Here is a 6,794-nt window from a genome sequence, read left to right on the forward strand (position 1 = left end):
AGGTACTTCTGTATAGAATGTGCTTCAGTTCCCAAAGATTCTACACATTAATGTATAACTTAATAGACATTGATTATATCATCTTTGCTTGTTTTTAAGTCCTCAACTCCTCTCTTTACAGTCTCTTGGGGAACTCATCAATTATCATCTCCATGTCAGTGACTCTGAGATCTATCCACTCAGCCCCAGTCTTTCCTCTGAACTTTAATCTTGAATCACCAATTGCTTATTGGAATCCCCAACTGGATATCCTGGAGATATTTGAAGCTTAGAATGTCCAAAAGATAACTCATCTTTCTGCCAAAACTCATCCCTCTTGCAAATTTCCCTATCGCTGTTGAAGATATCACATTCTGTCAATAACTTTTGGGTTATTCTTGAGTTTTGACTCTTCCTTACCCCACATATTTAATCAGTTGCCAACATGTTTCTTCCTACATATTTCAAGCATACACCAACATAGTTTGTGCTCTCATCATTTTTTTTATTGCATTACTGCAAGTCTCCTAATTAGTTGTCCTGCCTCAAGTCTCTCAATTCCATCTAACCTCAATCATGCTGGGCTGGATTTGTCTCAGCCCAGATACTTTATGTTCAATTTTAGAATGAACTGAGATACCTCTAGATTGTTCAACAGTTAACAGAATAAGAAAATATTCAATAAAGATATGCATTGTGGACAATATGAGTAGATTCAATTGAGTGAAGTTCCCCTGCCCAAGTTGTCCATCTTGGTCTGCCAGGCAAGCATCCAAAAATGCCTGTAGATCCTCAGAGCTATTTTTCACTCAAACAATCAAGAAATGATGACAGTAACTCGAACCATTATAGTCTCCCAAATTACTCAAGGCTTGAGTAAGATTTCAATACATTTTAAGGAAAATTAACTTAATTTTTAATGTAGAGAAACATAAGAGGAATGGGTTTTGGATATTGTTCTTACTACATCTATACTGCTAGAAAACTGTTTTTCCCCTTATTTCATTGCTTTTACCATGTCATTTTTTTTATTCAAGCAATGCCACTGAGTCTCCATTATCTCCAGAAACAAATATAAACACTTCTGCTTGGCTTTTAAAGCTTTTTACAAGCAGGCCCTAATCTATCTTTCTAGTGTCATTAGACATAACTCCTTTTCCATACTCGGGAATCCAGTGAAAATGGTCATCTCTTTGATCCTTATACTTGATATTTCATCTCCTATTTCCATGTCTTTCATTAGCCATTCTCTGTGCCTAGAATTTAGCATCTCCTCATATCTACCTCATAAAATCCCTCTCTTCCTTCAAAGTTCAGTTCAAACACATCTTTCAATATGAAGTCTTTCCTGATCCCTTTGTTTGCTATTGTGTCTTTCTTATACTTACTCGTTTTTATTTTATATATTTTTTAGACAACTGTCATTCTCAGTCACCGAGAGACTACCACTAAAACTAAACTAAAACTAAACATATTTCCTATTTGTTTCCCCTATTAAAATGCAGGTTCCATGGGAGTAGAGATAATTTCATTCACCATCTTTGCTAGCATTATATTTATATCCCTAGCACAGTATCTGGCACACAGTAGGTGCTTAATAAATATTTGAAGCTTTGATAGGGTTATGGATCCATTTTATACTAATAGGATATATCTACTAATACAATCTAAGTTTTATTTGATTTCATTGCCACCAAGTATGTACTTGTCTTAGTACAATTCTTGCAAATGCATGCTATCGATTAAGAAAATAAGAGGGTCTGGATGGATAAACACAAACCTATAGCTGGCCAATTTTTAAAAAATTACTTATACTGGCAGGGGCACTGTGGGATATGGTTTAATTTCATCTCTGTTTAGATTTAGAAGTGAAAAAAATTCAAAGAAGTGAAAAACTTCAAAGATTGTTAGTGAAAATATTTACATTAAACAAAAATACAGTGGGGGAAGGGATCAAAAAGGAAAAGTACAATCACCAAGGAAAGAATAAATAATGAAATATTCTTCTATGTTTATTTGAAAAAAGATACTTCGTTCATTTCAGTCATATCCAACTCCTTTTGACCCCATGGACTTCTCTACATGGGGTTTTCTTGGCAAAGATGTGATAGAAAATTAATATTGAAGTGGGATATGTTTCTGAAATGATTTTAAGCTTCCCTGAGAAACAGCTTGATTCTAAACTGAAGCCCAAACTGTTCCTCCCCAAAGCTATCAAAATGGGTTTTGTTATTAGTAAAAGTCTCAGAAGACTGTATCTTAATTTATAAATATTTCTTAAATAATAAAAATTGCACCAGAGATGGAAAAGGCACCAGCCACATGTGGCTGACTGGTCCCTTTGCAGCCTTCTCCCTGAGCCAGCTGCACCAGCTCCAAATCAGAGTGTAGGTGGGCCAACACTCCCTTAGCCAGCCCTAAACCAGACTGTGTCCATGTGCTGGCATTCCCCTAACCACTCCCTCACCAGACCCTGGGCATGTTGGCACTTTCCCAACTGCCTCCCCCAAGCCAGCTGCTCAGCAAAACCACTAGTGCACCAGCATTCTCTTAGTTACTTCTTCTGTCCAGGATTCCAAGACAAAAGCAAACTACTTCCTTTCCCTACTCCAATTTATGCTCCTCATGAAGTCTCTTTCCTGAGCCCCTCCAATTGGGAGGACTCTGATCTCAGTCTAGATAATAGGCAGGTCTTCTAGAAACCAGGAAGCACCACACAATCCTTAGAATGGCCATATGGCACTGGTACAGTGTCTCCCAGCATTGTAAGGAGGACTTCACCCATACCTTAGAGAGATATGATTCAAAGGTTTGGAAGTAAAATCCTTTGCTTTAAAATTCAAAGGTTGTTTTGGGAAGTCCAAAAAAAAAAAGGTAGAGGCTCTTAAATTTCCACAATCCCCCCTCTGATTCACTTGGAGATATGTTAGTCTTTCCTATGGATCATTCCATATGTAATATCTATATATTTCAGGATTATCTCACCAGGATACATAAAGGTCCAAAGGTACTATACAATTCACGGAAAATCTAACTATATTTGGGATGGTTCTTAACCAACTAAAAAAATATTGACAAGGAGCCTTTAGGGGCATTCCCCTTTTTGGGAACAAGGGTTTTACAATGAAAATAAAATATTGGCACGTGGAGAAGAACAAAGGGGATGGATGACCCAACTCTACAGTTCAGTTTCTTATATCCAAAGGTTAACTAAGAGTTTTATGATGTAGTGTCTGATTTTTGAGTGTCTTCTATTGTTATCATCTTTTTAGTTCATCTGGAATCATGATGGTCATTACAGCATTTCCTCCAGAAGATCTGCTTTCCTGGCCTAGGTCCCTGGGAATATCTTTCCCTAAAATTGCTTTAAAAAAATCTTAATCTATGGACCTTTACAATAACTCCACAATCCCCTTGAGGAGGATGAGATACTTCCTAACCCTGAAAGAGAAAACTACCTCCAAAAGGAGATAGTTTAATGGAAGGGACCTAGAGGGATTGGAAATGGTGGGAGGGGGGGACACGCAACTAGGAACCTCTCAGGGCCAGTGAAGCACAACCCTTGTAAGTATTTTTTTTTAATCTCTACCTTCTGTCTTAGAACCAATACTGTGTTCCAAGGCAGAAGAGTAGTAAGGGATAGGCAATGGGGGTTAAATGACTTGCCCAGGGTCACACAACTAGGAAGTGTCTGAGGCCAGATTTGAACCTAGGACCCCCCATCTCTATTCCAGGCTCTTAATCCACTGAGCTGCTCAGCTACCCCCACCCCTTGCAATTATAAAAAAAGTTTATTGAGGTAGGGAAATGATAAATAAAGTCCTAAATCTACACAGGAATAGCTCTTTCTACCAATATATGCTCCCCATCATGGGGTTTTCTCTTCTGGTCTTCTCAAGCCCTTCTTATTCACTACCTGATCTTATCTAGACCCCCAAAATCCATCTGACTACCTATATACTACAGATTGTCTTTAAAAGGCTGAGGATGCAGGACTGGCAGATGTACTGAGTTCTTACCCAAAGCCTGGGATTGGCTTCCTAGGTAAACCCAAAGTTCTAGGTGATAAAACCCTTGGGTTTATCTTAGCCAGGTTGTTTCTGATAGGTTGATCTCTGACAGGTTGATCTATGTACTTCAGGGAAAGGCAGGTCTCCTCTAAGGCAGCTCTCCAACCTATGAATTCCTAATCTTTCCACAAGATTAGTCTTTTCCTAGAGGATGCCAGAGTAAAGATTCTCCTTTCCAGCTCAGAGGAAAGCCAGATCAGGAGAGACAATTATACCCAGTAAACTCCCAAGATCCTCCTCTCCTTCCAGAATTTTATCCCAGAGTTTGGGTCTAAATTCTCCTCCTTTCTCCTTAAAGACAATTTGTGCATTTTTCTCTTTCCCTTATCACTTATCCTTACAATCCTACATATAAGCAAATACATAACTTGATGGTAACACAAAATGGTGTATATTCTTTTACAACAATATGCTGAGTATAGATAGGAAATATAGCTAGGTCATTTACTTAATAATGCATTAGATAAGTCACCCAAATAATATATCAATCACTCTTTTATAACAAGTGCCTAATATCTTCTTAGTGGAGATGATGTATATCATACAAGCATGAGCTCAAGTATTTTTTTCCAGGTAAAAGCTTGGCATAGGCTTTCTTTAATACAATAATAAGATAGGGTTATCAGTACCAATATATAGTCCTGGTTTTACATCAAAACAATATTACAGTTACCCACCATCTACCATGACTAAAGAAAGCTATCATATCAAAGAAAAAGAGGGACAAAAGTATAACAAAAAGGGGATTGTGATGGCCTAGTCTGATTTCTACTTCAAACAAGAGTCAGAGGGATAGCAAGCTGAGTCAGAGCTAAGTGAGATGACCTTCCAGGATACAAGTCAGAAAAAGTCTAACTTCAGTCTTTGCGAAACAGAAACATTTGACCATCACCTGAAATAGCTCTCCACACCTTGGCATTGACACACCTGTTGGCATCCTTGATCAGTGGCTTATTAAGATTCCCTTTTTAGTATATCTAGAATCAGCCTCAAATATCAGTTACAGTCCCATAATATTTAATCACAAATGCCAGGTTTCAATAGTCTAAGATTTGGGGTATGCAATGTTGTCAGAGCTATTGGATATTGCAAACTGATCCTTCAATGCCAAATACCGGGTATAATTCCAAAAACTTAAATGAAAAATCATACTTAAAACTAACAAAACAAAAAAATTAAAAGAAAAATAATATCCTAAATCCCATTCAACAATGTGACAATTAAACTTATGTTTTTTAAAGAAACAGATTGATTATTTAAAAGTTAAATCAATCTGATCTCTAACATGGCTTTGATTATCAGTAAATATAACTATTTATATATAAATAATAGAAATAAATAAAATAAGATATAATATTACATAAATATGTTTATATTATAATATAAAATAAAAATACCATAAATATAAGAATGATTATATACAACATGCAATATAAAATAATCTAGATAGAGAGATAGAGAGATAAGATAGATATGGTTGGAGTTTTTTCCAGGTAAAAGCTTGGCATAGGCTTTCTTTAATACAACAATAAGATAGGGTTATCAGTACCAATATGTGGTCCTGGTTTTACATTAAAACAATGGATCCAAAAATCCTTTCCCCCAATATTGATGGCAGCCAGAGTAATCATCCATATTTGGAAGGGATTTTTTTAACCCTTTCCTTTTATTTGGAATTAATACTATATTTTGGTTCCAAGGCAAAAAAGTTGTAAAAGCTAGGCAATTGGGGCATAAGTGACTTGCCCAGGGCCACAAAGGATTTAAGCAAGCAAGCTGAGTTCCACTAGTGAAAGAAGAACCAAGGACTATGTCAGAGGCCTTATCTACTAAGAGAGCTGTAGCCACCAAAGCCCAGAGGCAAGCAGTGCCCCAGCAGCCACTACTTCCCACTGTACAGAAGAGTAGACTCCTGGGCATTGTGGGCCAAGGTTTGAGACAAGACCCCAGAAACCACTCACCTCTTTTCATGGAGATATAACATAATGTCTTTCTGTAGTCTGGAATTCTTAGAGCAGGAATGGGCAGAATGACCTGCACTTTTTCTGTGAGAGCAGACAGGCATTGGGAATCTAACTGAAGAGGTTCAGGGACTGGATTTTTAATCAGAGCTACTAGTAATTTCCCCTAGCTTGGGGCCCATTGCCTACAGAACTTCACAGCCCACAAGATTGCTTTCAATTGCCTCTAAGAAGATGGAGAAGAGTTTCCAAATAGCTTCAATGCATTTGGAGAATTAGAGCAGGTTTCAGTAACTAGACTAGAACCAAAAGATTCCAATTTTAGAAGGCAACCCTGAACCTTTGACCCAGAGACCTTATGGCTTCCTCCAGTGGAATGTAAGAGGAGATGTCTGCTGTCCTTCTGACATATCTCTGCATCTGGTGGTGTTAAATTGATCATCTGCTTACTGAACTAAAGTAGAGCCCTTAAAAATGATAGTGGTTAAATCCTGCTGTAAAATTAGAGAGAATTAAGTTGGGCTCTCTATATAGCCCTACAGCAAATGGGACCATGTCCATAGGAACCTTTCCAGGTGAAAGCAAACGTTTTCTTATAATTTATATGGATAGGAATGGAAAAGAAAGCAGAACAGAAATTACTGCTATAAAATATGTAGCTTCACTAAGGATTGAGATGATAATTGCAGGGTTTTGTACCATTGAATGCATAGGTATAACTTGTGAATTAACTGCACACAAATCCTCTAAAAATGATAAACAGGCTTCCCATCAAGGCTTGGGT

This window comes from Monodelphis domestica, chromosome 8, assembly GCF_027887165.1.
Source record: "Monodelphis domestica isolate mMonDom1 chromosome 8, mMonDom1.pri, whole genome shotgun sequence".
NCBI classification, from domain to species: Eukaryota; Metazoa; Chordata; class Mammalia; order Didelphimorphia; family Didelphidae; genus Monodelphis; species Monodelphis domestica.